Source organism: Triturus cristatus, chromosome 4_2 (genome assembly GCF_964204655.1).
Source record: "Triturus cristatus chromosome 4_2, aTriCri1.1, whole genome shotgun sequence".
Taxonomy (NCBI): Eukaryota; Metazoa; Chordata; class Amphibia; order Caudata; family Salamandridae; genus Triturus; species Triturus cristatus.
This window is the reverse complement of record NC_140586.1, coordinates 559,125,105-559,140,492: the sequence shown is the minus strand read 5'-3', so window position 1 is coordinate 559,140,492 and position 15,388 is coordinate 559,125,105. Positions and strand designations below refer to the sequence as shown.

The window sequence follows — 15,388 nt, the reverse complement described above, 5'->3', positions numbered from 1 at the left end:
AGAATAAATAAATAAAACGAAACCATTTTAAAATGAAGGCTTGCCTTATCCATAGTCGATCTAAACATATATGAACAGAAGTGTTAATGTTTTAAGGCAAAGCATTTAATTTAAAAAAACTTTTCCAATCAGGAAATCCACTGTTGTCAATTTCAGCCTGAAAAAGAATTTGTCAAAGCAAAGACTTAACAAATGCCTTTTAAAATAAAGGTCATCATCACAACATCATATTGAGACATGAAAACGGCAAGATTATATTTCCAATCAGCAATAATACGGGAATTATAATAGAGTAGGGCAAAGGGCAGAAACTGGATAAGAACAACCAGAGACACTAAACATGGCTGCCAAGTCTTCCCGCAGCCGTTTATGCGCCTTTAAGGTCCGCGCTCATGCGCACCACGCTCTCTCGTCTGACGTCGCCCATCTGACTGTAGCAGCAGCTGGATTCAGTACCAGTGTTTAGGCCGAGGAAAGCAGTGCTGTGTACGTCTGCTGCTACCGGGACAAGCGAGCCTAGAACCGGCAACTGGAGCTCGCTGTCACACGTCTTCCACTCGCCCGGTACGCGGCTTCGCCTGGACTCGGATGGGAGTTTAGGTTTGATCCCCTAGAATCTGCCTGACACATCTCCAAGGTAAGCGCTCCCTGCTTTACTTGGGGTTTAGACACTGCTTGGGTGAAGCTGATGCGGTCTCCCACTTATGGGTAGGGAGGTCAGAGTGGGCTCTGAACCCTATGGAGCTGCAAGCTATTGAGGGGCCACTGGGAGGATGACAAAGAAGGTTGCATTGGAATCCCTCTCCAGCCTCTCCGCTTCCCTCATTAGCACACAAACTTCCTGCTGAGAGGCTGAGCTGTGCAACCCCAGCCTGGGAAGGGAACAGTGGGTGTGCTGAGGAAGGACCAGACTGTGGCTGACCAAATCCTCTCCAGGAGATGGACAGCACGAGCCCTACCAGTTCGATGCGATTAGAGGACCTCCCTCTCGAATTCATGCTGCTACTTTTATTACAGCGAAAGAGTAATCTTCCTCTCGTCTGACAAAACTTTAGCAGGAATCCCCCTCCCTGGCAAATTATTTCCTTGATGCTGATTATGACAACCCCTGATAGCAACAAAATTACATCATTCGGTAACAGAGCATTGATATTTATTAAATGGATCCCCTTGTAACGGCACGCTTGCCCCATAATATCCTCATTGGTCGCAGTGAGAGATACTTTATGACTTGGACAAATTGTGTAATAAAAAAAAAAGGCCGTAACCATTGGTTTTTGAGAAACAACCTGAACAATATAACAGTGGAAATTATTATTATCATAGAGACTTGTTGGGGGTGGAGAGTGAATTGTTTACCTAGTACACCGATTAGTTTTGTTTGACACGCAGTACTCTCAATGAGGTTTCAGTTTGCTCTCAAAATATTTTCACAGGTCTCTTTATTTTTTTGTGTATAGAGATGTGTAGCACGAATACCTTCTATTTTGCAGTGTAATTGCTTACTGTAGAAATAGCCATAAACTCTACTCATTAGTGCGATCACTTATTTTACACTGGATGCGGCTAGTCAATCGCTTACGAAATTTAATTGCGGATGCTTGTATAAATTACAGTTTACACAGAATACCGAATGTTTAAAACTACAGTGCTTGGTGTAGGCAACGAGCGTTCTCCTAGCGTCTTCCTGTTGTTTGGGATAGCATTTCTGCAGTCGGTTTACATTGTATGTGCCGCAGAATAATCAGTTTAATTCCGTTTCAGGTTGAGATTTGTAAACATTGAAAAAAGTGTGACGTGGATGTGAGGTTTTCCTCTCACTAACATAGTTCAGTGACATAGTGCCACATGTCTGTGCGATTTAATGATGTCCTTTAAGCTTGTTTTATAGTACCTCATGCCATCCAAAACTTACTAGAGTGCGTAAATCATAACCAGGATGTCTCTTCGCACTAAACACTTTGAAACGAGAGGTTAAACCAAAGGGCAAGAACAGGATTTCCTCTAAGGTGAACTGGAGGTCGTATAACATATAACACAATACCCGATGTATTCACCTAAAAAATAATTGCATTTGCCGAATACAAATGGTGAAGGGTGCAATTGTTGTAATGTCTCAGAAATGCGGGAAATATACTGCAATGTTTGTAAGTACTGTATATGGCCTTAGGGTGCTTAAAATTAAATCAAGGGAAGGATTGAGGCAGGACATCTGATAAAGGGTGCTTAGTCTTCCAGTTTGACTGTCACTGGGGATTTCAGGAGGAAGGCAGTGTTAGCTGTGATTTAAGTGCTGGGGGAGGGGCGGCCCTTAGGCTTAAACCATTGTCCCAGCTGCAGGCCTCTCTTGAATTGTTTGCTAAAAGAAAGCTTGGGGGAATCCCGTTTAGTTGCAAATAAAAGCAAGACATTTCGCTGAAAGCCTGTACCACGTTTTTGAATTCAAAATGGATTTGCCAGGTGCAACATATGCTACCCATTTATTCTTACATTTACTTTATTTAATTTATTTGTATAACTTATGTTCCATTACGTACATAAACAACTGGAGTTACAATGTGTATATGTGTGTTTGATGGGATGAATTGGGACTTCATGAGCTAGAAATGAATTCTTCCTAAAGTAGGCCGTGTTAGCGTCGGTAATTCAATCTAGTACCTTGTTCCTATCTGGTGTTTGCTGCCTTCTTCCTCTGGAACCCCCACTCCTTTGACTACATCCAGTAGTACTCCCTGTATCGACCTGACAAGGATGAATGGCTGAGGCATTCCAGTTATTGGAATATGTGGTTGACATGTTGCATGCTGATTTCTGGGACATATGGGGTATTCCATTGAGCTATGAGCTACCCTTTCATGTTTGGGAGCTAACTTCCATCAGTTCCCCGGCGTAGGCACTTGTGCAGGAATACTCTCTGAGTTGTTAAGGAGGTTAAATCCACTGTCTCCTGATCTTGCTGCGGCTCCATGTCTGTACCTGTGTTAGACTCTGAACCCCACTTACTCTGCTGAGAGAGGGCCTGGCATATTTAATGAGTAAAATAAATGAAGTGAATTTATAAGGCATGGAAGATAGCGGCCTGAAATATCTTTTCATGCGGGAAGTTCGTTTATCAGATTCGGGTAGCTAGGAACGGAGAATGTGGATGGTATTAAAACTGATTGATTGGGGGGGGGGGGGGGTGTTTTTTACATGAGGATTGGGTCATGTCCTAGGAGGCGTCTTGCAGACAGCCGATGGCGATTTTATTTATCTAGTCATGTCACCCTGCTTATAGCACAACAAAAGGTTATTGAAATGTGAAAAACATGAATTATTAAAAGGAATAAAGTGCACAAGTTAAAGTACCTTTAACAAATGTCATTCATATCCGTTTCATGCACCCATGTTTGGAAGATGAATTTATAGACCTGTACCCTGTTGTAGATCATGTCTGGGACATTTTGTGGTAATGGCTGGTCCAGTATTACGTGCTATTACCACAGTATTGGCAGACTAAAGAACAGGAGATGCAAACAAGCATCGGCAAAGCCAATTGCTCTCGCCTATGCAAGATCTGTTGGCTTTGCCAATTTGTTTTAGCCATATTGTACACCGCCATGGCTACTGTTCAGCTTGGCTAAAAGTTAGTGGTGTGTTTGACTGTTGTGGAGGGGCTTAGAGTGAAGGGGCATAAAGTTTTGTAGAGTGGGGAGGCATAGAGTGTTGTGGAGCAGTGTTGTGGAGTAGTGTCGTAGAGTAGACCGTCATAGAGTGGCATAGAGTGGAGATGAGTAGAGTGTGTTAGATGGGAGGGGTGTGGGGTGGTGTAGCAAAGAGTGGAGTAAAGTGTCATACAGTGGAGTAGCGTATTGTGGAGTGTCTTAAAGTGACGTAGCGTGGAGTGTCATATAGTGTTGTAGAGTGGCATAGGTTGTAGTAGAGCGTGGTAGTGAGAAGTGCTGTTTAGAGTGGGATGGCATAGAGTGGAGTGGCGTGGCATAGAGGGGCTGGAGTATGCATGGTATGGTAGCGCACTGCCATTATAGACAACACTCTTTCAGTTGAAATCACCATTACGTTTTGAACACACATACAGTTTCACTGATAAAACTATAGAACTCACCAACAATGTGTGGGGCGTCAACTAATGTAATGATTTGGTTTGATCATATTAAAGTATTTGTTTCCACTACAGTTCAGAATTAGAAATAATGTACTTCATTTGTGCTTCTTTAATTCTGATATATTCAGAAATATTTGTACAGTTCATTTACAGATATTTAAATTTTGTTGTGTGCTAGAAAAAGCTTTAAATTTCACACTCTTCAGATTGTGAAATAAATCCTCTGACTCTGAAGTCAGAGAAAGTAAACACCAAGCTCCCTCAGAAGACAGAGCCTCACATTTGACCTCTGTTTTTAAATGCACGGCAAATAGAAGATAATAACTAAATTCTTTGTAAAACAGACAGCTGTGCTGTCTGGTAAGGTTTAAATCAAGATGCTAGACTCTTTCTCCACCCCCTCCCCCCCCACCCCAAGATGCTAGACTCTCCATCCCCCGCGCCCCCCCACCACATATAATGTAATCCAAAAAGAAATCTGCTTGGTTCCTTCGAACCTTCACTCAAGGAAAGTACTGAAGAGGACATTCTTCAAATAGCATTCCATCTCTGTGCAACCCCAGTTAATTACCCTGTAGAAATTTACCCCACACCTCTACGCTTTCTAGGCATAGCAGTTCATCCCCACCCGCCCTTGCCTCCCCTCATGAATCCAATTCATCCACGTCTCTGAATATATATGTCTGAAAGGATGTTTGTGGATCAGAATAGTGCAAATCAACCAACAAAGCATTGTAGCACTGGACAAAGCAGAGTAATGTTTGAGAAGGGACTGGAGAGGTTTGCCTTTGAAGGTAACCTCTCAAATGTTCCCCTGCTTTGTCCATTGCTCCAATGCTTTGTTGCTTGATTTGCACTATTCAGATTCACATGCATCCTTACAGACCTGCATATCCAGGCATATGGAGGAGTGTTTCGGCTACTCGTTTCACACAATTTCTGATAATTTCCAGAAGGTTTGTGATTTCACAAGGAAACCCTAGCAGCTCAAAGTAATTATGAGAAATGTTTGTTTTAGTCTGGAGGTATTGACAATCCCTTGTTGACTGAGTGAGGTATCAAATTGCTCACCCTAATCACCTTTTCATTATAGACCTATCATTTTGGAAAGGATCTCAGTATGGTGGTATTTTTTTTTCATTGCTGCATGTCTGTAGAGCTGTATTTTTAGTAGGCCGGGGTCTGGCCGCATTAAAATTACAGTGCCCTAACCCACTTGCCAGTCTGCATTTTAGTAAAGGTGGTGACCTAGCCTCTGTTTCAGAAGAGAGCTGAGATTCACAAACAGAAGAGTGCAGTGATTGGCTGCATCCTCCTTTAGGGAATGCCTTGCAGGTCAATGGGACCCATTCATCCTCCTCAAAAAGGCAACCAGTGGATGCAGTGATTGTTTGCCACCTCTATACCACACAGTTGATGCAGTGCCTGATGGCCTCTTAGCCTCGACACCCACAATATGGCACAATAAGAAAGGCAAATGATTCCCTAATTTGCATAGAGGCTTGTCCCATGGAATCTAAATGTGCTCTGGTGTGATCCATGTTACAGAAAGGGTTTTACAAGCATCTGTAGTCCTTTACTACGGGTCCCAATGGCACAAAAAGCTGCCGGAAAAGTCTCTTGTGCCCCTGTCGCAATATTTGTAGTATGCTCTTTATCCTTCCATTCAAAGTTGTTTGCTCAATAGTGTAAATGTCAAGATACTGTTTCACAGATCCTTTACAACAGCAGATTGTGCACAGTATTAAGATTAGTGTTATGCAAGAAAGATGTTGTCTTTGAAGTTAGCCCCACAAACCGGGGTGTTTGTCAGTATTCACACACATTTTGCATGTTAATTAACCTGCAACACACTTCTATGACGAAGCATGTATAAACATGTCTCAAAGTCAATTTGCCATTGGTGGGTGGTACCATTACCATCCAGTTGTACAGTGTTTTGGATTGGCTTCTCACCTACCCAGAGCACATTGAAAATTGTTCACGTTTTTCTTACACCCAATACAGCATCGGGAAGTCTGTTAGCCCACTTCATCCACTGTGACTGATGGCATTTTGGTTTTTCACAAGAAGCACATCTAAACTTACTGTTTCTCTCTATGCTAGGGACAACTATGGCAATGTGTGCTTTTTGAGACCAAAACATTTTTTTGCTTTTAGCCAGTTTTTTTGTGTGGGTTTTTTTTCCAATCATTGTCGAGGACTTGGCAGCTCATCCAACAATAAAAGTATCCAAAAACCCTCCCAAAACTTCGAAAAAGCAAAAAAGACTAGCAGCCAACGCCAGACCAACTTTTGCTTTTTTTTTTTACCAATGCTTGTTATTTTGAAGTTGTCTGTGTTGGGGGTGACTTCAGTCCAGTTTGAAATGCTTATCAAGTGTTTGGTGTCTGCAGTTTTTACTCATTAGCCAGAGTAGCTGATAGATTTTCCAGGTAAGTAAGTGTGGGCGAATGCTAGTTAAGAGTTAAGAGTTGGATTCCGGAATCCTGTGTTCCGGAGTCTGTGTCCATCACAAACGTTTCAAAAGCCAGGGATTTGAATTTACTGACAATTTGATTTAATTATTATTATTTTTTAGAATAGAATGTTCTAAGCGTGTTCCTGATGAGGGATTCTTCCTCATATTGCGCTTTGCTGGTGAAGTAACTGCTAGACTTCTACTGATAGTATAAAACTTCCTAAAGTGTATTGCTTGCTTGCTTGCTTACCATCCTCTTTTTGAAAATCATTGTTGGTTGTTAGGGGGTGTTCAATTGCTGCTTCTGCAGGCTCAAGAAACCAATGAGTACATTCTCTTTGGTATTCTATTATTGGATACAGCAACATGCCCATTTTTCCTTGGGTCTAATGTTAATTTGTATCGCCACATATCCCTTCTCTTGCCATTATATCTTGGACAGAAGGATACATTATTTCACACAAATGTTTTACATCTCAGTCTTTTGGTCTGCAGTGCACAGTCCCCTTGCTTTACGGGTGGAGAATCCAACAATGTGATTGAACCTGCCAGGCTAGTGACTGTCAATGGGAGCAGAATTCAGCAAAACTGAGGCCCACGTCCTTTATCGACAAGTATGATATTATCTGCTTGCAAGAGTCATGGGAAACTAAAGAGATCCTTCTTGATGGGTACCGCCCATTTACTACCCCTGCTGTACAGTCCAGGAGGGGCAGACCCTCGGGAGGACTCTGTACGTATATCTCTAATACGGTAACCATGACAATAAAGCTCTTGACAAATGGCGGTCACGTTTTTTACCAGATTTTTTCCCTCGTCATTGGAGGCAATCGACAAATTATCTTGGTGAATTTATATAACAATATTCCCAAGGGAGACCACAAGCATGCACTCGAGGATATAAATAATTTGATCTATTGTGGTACAGACAGAGACCATAAAGATACGTGTATTATTTTTTCCGGTGATTTTAACTGCCACTTATGCCCACATAGCAGTAAGGATACATGCGGTCTGTTAAATCCTTTGGGCGAAAGTTGCACCCATTTCGAGCACTCAGCGTTAGGTAACTCACTAAATGTTTTAATTCATGATTGGAATTTGGGTTATGCAAACGAGCTTTGTAACCCACAAATCAGTTTTCAACCCACCTTCTTTGGGCACGGACTACACTCCACGATAGACTTCATACTAATCACTAACAGCTATCGTCACAATATCCTCATGTTTAATACAGAGGATGTTGCTATGAGTGATCATTTTCCCATCAGTTTATTCTTTGACATTGGACTGAGGAACGGAAAACTACCAAACACAGTGGAAAATCTCTATGGTCATTCTATTCAAATGGCGAGAAAAAATGGTTACGCAATTAAATGGAAAATGGTTGATTCAGTCAACTTCTTGCATAGCCTAATTTCCAACCAATATTCTAACATCATGATCTGTTTGGCAGATTCTCCAGATCCCAACTTGGTCATTAAAGCTTTCCATTCGATTGCGCTGCAAATATCTAACAATTTGACTGGAACGCCCAGTGAAGGACGAGGAAAAAAGCTCGAGGGCTGGTTTAACTCTGAATGCAGCAAAGCCCATGCAAATATAAAACAGTGCTTAAAAACCACGCCTAAGAACTACTTAGATATTAGAGCAGCCAGATTAGTTTATAAACTTTCTATACGAAAGCGAAAACAAGAGATTAAGGAGAATGCCTGGACTGCCCTAATAAAGGCGTCCTGTTTGAGAGACAATACTGCATTCTGGAAAGCAGTTAATGCTCCTTTTTTTATAGATGGAAAAACTGATGTGATAGACCTGGCAATTGAACAATCTGCCTGGGTCGATCACTACACTGAACTGTATAAGAAGGATAACCTGTGTAGTCTATTAACTCCTACACAAAGTACATTGAAAAATAGCCTGTCCACCTTAACTACGGGTTTCCCTCTGGATATTTCGTTTTCTGTAACAGAAATGGAGTTAGCCCTAACTGAAAGTTCAAATAACAAAGCTCCGGGCCCGGATGGGATTCCCATAGATCTATTCAAGGAAAACATCTCTTTTTGGGCCCCGCTCCTGACCAACTTATTAAACAGCTATAATAAAAAGGGTTTCCCCTTGACTTGGCAGGAAGCAATAATAGTCCCCATTTTTAAAAAAGGTGACCGCAATGATCCAAAATGTTATAGGCCTATCTCGCTGCTGGATTCGTTGATGAAAGTAGCCGGAAGACTTATCCTAAATAGATTACAGGTATGGGCCAAAGACAGTGACATCCTTTCTAAATTTCAATACGGTTTTAAAGAAGGACTAGGTACAGTCGAACAAGGACTTAATCTAGCTATTATAACTGCAAAATATACGATAGCTAAGAAGGGCAACCTTTTTATGACCTTTGTCGACTTAACTTCAGCCTTTGACTGTTTAAGCCATGAACTTTTCTGGGACACTTTAATCTCATTAGGCATTGATATGAACATTCTGAATTTTATCAAAGAATTATATCGTGGAGCAGGAGCTAAGGTCCGTTTTGGTAAAAATGGTGAATGCACAAACAAATTTCCTATCATGAAAGGTGTACGCCAGGGTTGCATCCTGGCTCCCTTTCTTTTTAACTTGTATATAAACGGTGTGGCTGAGTTTTTATTGAAGACGAAAGTAGATTATCCCCAGATAAACGGCGAGGCCGTTCCTATTTTATTATACGCTGATGATGCGGTTATCATGGCCAGAACTCAATTAGGGCTCCAAAAAGCGTTAATTAGCTTTTCAACTTTCATGTCATCCAGGGGCCTAAAAATTAATACTGGAAAAACTTTTACCATGAGTTGTTCATCAGCGTCCAAAGTTCCATGTAATACCTTTTTAAACCAGTCTAAGATAGAACTAATAGATTCATTTTCTTATCTAGGGATTTTATTTAACTACAGGGGTTCTTGGACACCAGCAGTCAACGTTAGAAATCTAGCTTTCGCACGCTCACTTGGAGCCTTGAAACAGTTCGCAAACAAACTAGGAGGTAGACCGGTCCGTATCTTAATGGACATCTACAAAGCTAAATGTGTTTCACTCGCTACATACGGGGCCGGCCTTTGGGGTATCGCAGACTGCCGGGTAATTCAAGTAAGGGAAACATTTTCCTCCGGTATTTGCTAGCAGTCCCCAGGTCTATTTCCACGTATGTGTGCCATAATGAATTGAACATAACTTATATTTCTGATTTGATCTGAATTAGCCCCTTGTTACTGTGGTACAAGATCTGGACCTCATTAGCTACTACTCTAAATAGAACTGTCCTATCTGATTGTATTAACCTCGAAAGAAGTAAAAACATCCCATGGTTAGCATACATTAAGGCTTTTCTAACAAATATGGGCCTACCACATCATTTTAATAATCCAAGTTTATTATCCACGTTTTCAAGAAAGGATTTTAAAGATCGATGTCTTGCTTTCCTAGAAAACAGTCGGTGGACTTAAGAGAGCATGAAAAAATCTGTTTCACACCATCAGTTACTCCTTCAGGGCTTTGGTCTACAGTTTTATCTATCACCTGATTATACCTGTTATGATAGAATGTTACTGGCCCGTTTGAGAACTGATTGTTATTATAGGCTAATCACATTCCCTGAAACAAATAATTGGTCTCCCCATTTAATCAAATGTCCATGCGATGATATTTCTGAGCAATCATCTATTCATAGTCTTTTGTTCTGTAAATTCTATGCGTGGGGCAGAAAGAGACATTTGATACCTTTATTGAAAATTTGGGGTCTAAGGCAGTGTAGACCAGCCTTTGTAAAACTGCTTATGCTTGAAGATGAAATGACTGTTAAGGCTGTATCTAAATTTCTGAAATATGTAATCAGATGCAGATCTTCTATTTCCTAGTACCCCTTGATTTTATAAGTCTGTTTTATTAAGATGTAATTAATTGGATTTACTTGTACATTCTTTTTAACATGTGATTGTTGTTTCTTTTGTGCTTTTATGGTTTTTAATGAAATCGAATAAAGCTATCTTTGACTTTGACTTTGACTTTGAAATGCTTATCAAGTGTTTGGTGTCTGCAGTTTTTACTCATTAGCCAGAGTAGCTGATAGATTTTCCAGGTAAGTAAGTGTGGGCGAATGCTAGTTAAGAGTTGGATTCCGGAATCCTGTGTTCCGGAGTCTGTGTCCATCACAAACGTTTCAAAAGCCAGGGATTTGAATTTACTGACAATTTGATTTAATTATTATTATTTTTTAGAATAGAATGTTCTAAGCGTGTTCCTGATGAGGGATTCTTCCTCATATTGCGCTTTGCTGGTGAAGTAACTGCTAGACTTCTACTGATAGTATAAAACTTCCTAAAGTGTATTGCTTGCTTGCTTGCTTACCATCCTCTTTTTGAAAATCATTGTTGGTTGTTAGGGGGTGTTCAATTGCTGCTTCTGCAGGCTCAAGAAACCAATGAGTACATTCTCTTTGGTATTCTATTATTGGATACAGCAACATGCCCATTTTTCCTTGGGTCTAATGTTAATTTGTATCGCCACATATCCCTTCTCTTGCCATTATATCTTGGACAGAAGGATACATTATTTCACACAAATGTTTTACATCTCAGTCTTTTGGTCTGCAGTGCACAGTCCCCTTGCTTTACGGGTGGAGAATCCAACAATGTGATTGAACCTGCCAGGCTAGTGACTGTCAATGGGAGCAGAATTCAGCAAAACTGAGGCCCACGTCCTGCTCTGCCATTCCTACAGTGAGACTGTCCTTTCCATGTTATGGCTAGTGCACATGCCCTTGAAAGGTGACATGTCGATTAGGGTTTCTTTATTGTGAATGGATACAAATTGAGCAAGGCTACCTTTCTCTTACGCTTTATTCCAATACCGTTTCCAAGGCACTGCAGATGGCTGAGTTCATTGCAATTGTATTCCATAAAAAGTGGCTGTATTCGTGCATTACAAGTATATTTTGCGTTTCTTTCATTATGCAACTCCTTTTGGAACAAATTGCTTTTATGTGGTATACAATCTTATCATTTTGTAAAAGTTGATCACTGTGAAGTTTGTTCACTTAAAACTGCTTACTCCAATTCCAGGCTTTGATCATTGACTAGGAAACTGACGTTGATAGCTGAATTTCAGAGAGGTTGTGGCTGCCAGGCAGTCACAACACCATATACTTAGTATTCAGACTTTTGCTTACCTATTGCTGTACTGATTTGATTCTTAGCTTGCCAGTACATAACTTTGCAGGAAGCCACGATTTTACCCACCTCCTCCTTCTCGTATAGTCTGTGTGTGATATTAGGTTTTTCTAGTACTGAAAATTGCCATCATTAAGCTCGCTGACTTTAAACTACTCTGTACATGCTATTTATTTTGTGGTGAGGGTGCACAAATGGGTGGAATAAGGCACCTATGCCATGCTGATATTCTAATAGGACCGGGGCACCATGGAACAATGACAAATAAGGGATTTATGGGGTTTGATTTTGATAATCTGGATTGCTCCTGGACAGTAAGTTAAATATGACTGCCAAGTGTATTCCTAGAGCGCAATACGTGTGCACTATATCCAAGCTGCACAGGTGCTGTCAGGTAGGAGGTCGATCATTTGCAACTCCTCAGTGGCACTCTGCCTCATTCCATTGAGTCATGAGGCTTATCCTTCTTTGGATTCTTGCTTGCGCATCCTTTGCAGTGCTTCAAAAGCTGTAGGCCTAGAAGCAAATGCTTGCTCGACTTACTTGGAATGGATTTCTACTCCTATAATGTCCTTACTCCTACCTGTTCCTTCTGCATGAAAACCAACAACTTCTAAATGTTAAGAGGAAATCAAACATGTGTGACTTGAATTAGACATTACCTGTTGCCAAAGAGTTACAGGTTTGTTCCACTTGACCTCAGTGGTTCAAAGCGGAGCCCTAATCAAAGTTTGTTTATTTTTTATAGACTGATTCTAAGGCTCTAAGTGTGAAATCGGTTTTGTCTGTTATGGAGGACTCCAAGACCGAGTAGCATTAAATAACTTTTAATAGTTTATTCTCTAATGCTATTAAACCCAACATGTGTTTCACGACTTTTACATTTTCAATGTCTCTTGAAAAATATTTTTTTGGTACATAAATATATAATTACAAAAATGGACCAATCAAAACATTTATTAGTAATGGCTAAGATTAAGGTAGGAACAGACATGCAAAAAATTAAAGAAAGCATATATAAATTAAATGAAAATTCCAATTGTTAGTAACACATTTGAAAATACATTAATTACAATGTATGTATGGCTTGTAGTTAAGTTTTTTTCACATGTAATATAATTTACTGTAGCATTAATACATATCTAATATGTACACAAAATTGTTTAATTCTAGTCATGATTTAAATATTCTAATTGTATCCACATGTTTTTCAGTACTGGGCCAGCAGTGCGTTGAGATTTGTTATAGGAATTACTACATGTGATAAGCTTAAGCGGATAAAAGAATGGTTAGTAGACAATGACGAAGGTTAGTTAAATTGTGAATCAGTGGACAATATCAAGGAGCCAAACAACTTATAAGAAACAATTTTTTGGATAGTGCAGCTTAGCAGGGTAATCCATATACCAGACACGAGTAATAGTGCTGTTAAACAAAATTTAGAGCAGAAAAATTGTAATAATCTCCAAGCAATTTGATGATAAATCTAAATGTGTATCAAGAAGTATATTAGACAGATTGAATAAATGATGTCTGTTGACAGGGGCAGTTTTCTAGGTGACAAATGGTGAGATTTATTGTACCGGAGAACATTTCAATGGGCTTACCCTAAAGTGACCAATTAACTGTTTAAATGCTATGGGAATCCAGGAGAACAATTCACAACCCATTCATTATACTCTGTAAAAATATTAATAAAGTGGAAAATGTAATAGATAAGATTGGTAATCTGAATGTGGTGCCAGATGACACCGGTAGGTGGAGATAGAGGTCTCTTATGCTGTAGGCATCAGTTGAACCTCTGCGTGATTTTCTGAACTAATGAAGGTACAGATTTGCACAATATGGAGGAGTGACAAATAGTGTCTTGGAGGATACCTGAAAAGAACACAAATACTGGGGAAATATAATTAGAAATGATGGAAGTGAGCAAATGACAAAAGAGTGGATTGATTTTGCCACAGCACCATATTAACTCACATTTGCACATCACATACTTACACGGCGGTCTAGACTAACTTCAAACCTCGGATATCAATAGTGTCCCAAAATTCTTGCAGAAGAGGGGTCTCTCTTTATCAATTGTGTGTTAAAGCTAATCTAAGGTTATCTGAGTTCATCGAACACCGACCAATTGTATATATTTATGACTTGAAAATGAAATTAGTGGAGAACAGGTTAAAAACCAAATCAAGATACTGTGGTAACATTTTAGTTTCACAAGCAACTGGTAAATATATTGGTGAAAGAGGAAAAAAAATGATTAACACCATGGAGGAATGGATGAGAACCTTGTGAGCCACTATGGAACGTGATCTTGACCAAAGAAGAAGGCTATATCCTAGACAGTGTCCCAAATATTCTAGCTGCTTAATAGTGCCTCAATAGTGAGCATGTATGTTTATGCTAATCCAATGTGATCCAAATTAATGGGACTACTGAAAAGAAGGTCAAGTCTAACTAATGACATTGAGAGCAACAACAAAAGAAAGGAATATAATGAAAGATTAGGTGTGTGTACCCAAAAATAATTAATGTTCTAGACCAATAATAAAAATGATTAGGGGTTGATTTGCGGGTGACGAACCCTGGAAGATGGCACAATAGCCTGAAGGTCAAGTGCCTGCTGCTACTTGGAAAAGGTGATGGAGTCTAAATAATAAGGGCTGAATAGGGTACGTGTGATGTTAGTGTTGTGGTGATGTGGTACTTTACTATGATTGAACACAGCTGCAATCTTCTTAAGAGGTTATATAATGTATAGTGGATTTGTTGTAATTCTGTTGTACGAGAAATGAGATATAAGCAGGTACAATCAAGATATATCACTGTTACTATATTAATGGTTTCAGACCGATAAAATTATTTAAAACAAAATGAACATCTTGCTAATTAAAAAAAATATATATGGAATTTAGAATCTATGCTAAACCTCTGGATATATGATTTTAACTTCTAAATCCCAAAGTTTCCTGATCTCTCAGGCGTTGCTCTCTCGTCTATCTTTTTGATGGTACAAATGGCTACCAATTTAATATAATCAATTTCGTATTTACAGTCAGAAATGTGTATAGACATGGGCATTTTCCATTTTAACTTCCTAAATTCTCTGAGGTGTTCCTTACAACGTTATTTAACAGCCCATTTGTCTGAATCCACATACATCTGAACACAAACGATAATGTAAACACAGTATGTTATGTTAGAATTTAAAAATGCTTTGATGGGATACTTAGTGTTTCAGTTCATCCCAAAAAGAGTGTTGCTTATCCAATCGCTGGAGCAGCAGATACAGTTACTACAGTTTTCAAATCCTTTAAGGACCATGAGAGTTGTACTCCTGATTGGAGATTTACAATATTTAAAAGTATTACGGAGGAACAGAGAAGTTTTAAAAGTAGTTCCCCTTCTGAGAATTATAACTGGTTTGTCAGTAAAATGTTTAGCTTAATCTTTGTCTAAATATTAGAGAAGGCAATGGCTATTATAAATCTTAAAGATTTGCTGGTTCTCATGAGTTAAATTAGTAATGAATCTAATTTTTTTCCCAGACCGATTCTGTGATTTTTGACACTGGTGCATATTATTGTTAAAAACGAGTTTGGGTGCTTTTTTCTGCCT

At 39.6% G+C, this 15,388-nt stretch overlaps 1 protein-coding gene across 2 annotated transcripts in view; it reads left to right on the top strand.

Annotated features, from left to right (window-relative positions):
* Positions 1 to 392: 392 nt before the first annotated feature.
* The window catches only part of EVI5 (ecotropic viral integration site 5), a 1,102,294-nt gene continuing 1,087,298 nt past the window's right edge, over positions 393 to 15,388 (top strand). For both annotated transcript variants that reach the window (XM_085602190.1, XM_085602187.1), the window contains exon 1: positions 393 to 637. The gene's annotated coding sequence lies outside the window, so the exon portion shown is untranslated. The remainder of the gene's footprint in view (positions 638 to 15,388) is intronic.